This window comes from Palaemon carinicauda, chromosome 16 (assembly GCF_036898095.1).
Source record: "Palaemon carinicauda isolate YSFRI2023 chromosome 16, ASM3689809v2, whole genome shotgun sequence".
In the NCBI taxonomy this organism is placed as follows: Eukaryota; Metazoa; Arthropoda; class Malacostraca; order Decapoda; family Palaemonidae; genus Palaemon; species Palaemon carinicauda.
In genome coordinates this window covers 71407449-71408045 of record NC_090740.1, presented here as the reverse complement: position 1 = coordinate 71408045, position 597 = coordinate 71407449, and positions in this window count along the sequence as shown.

The window sequence follows — 597 nt, the reverse complement described above, 5'->3', positions numbered from 1 at the left end:
GAAAAGCCAGGTTGATTCCAACCATGTCACGAGAGGTCATAAAAGAAGTCGGAATCTAACTTCAAATCTGTTGTTCAGGATTTATCTGGCGAGACATCAGTCTCTTACCAGCGAGTTTTCCCCGACTTCCCGGCCCACCACGTGACACAATTGATAGTAATTCATTCAAATTACCCCTAATGAGTCAATATGGATAAATATCAACACAACATTGTGCTCAAATAGAAATAAATTCCTAGCTCATATTCGGGATCGAATGCTAGCCCCTTCTAATGAAAGGCCAGGTTGATTCCAACCATGCCACTCATTAGGGGTAATTTGAATGAATTACTATCAATTGTGTCACGTAGTGCGCTGGGAAGTCGGGGAAAACTCGCTGGTAAGAGACTGATGTCTCACCAGGTAAATCCTGAACCGCAGATTTGCAGTTAGGTTCGAACTTCTTCTATGGCCTCTCGTGGCATGGTTGAAATCGACCTGGCCTTTCATTAGAAAGGGCCAGCGTTCGATCCCAAGTATGAGGTAGAAATTTATTTTTATTTGAGCACAAAGTTGTGTTGATATTTATCCATATTAACTCATTAGGGGTAATTTGAA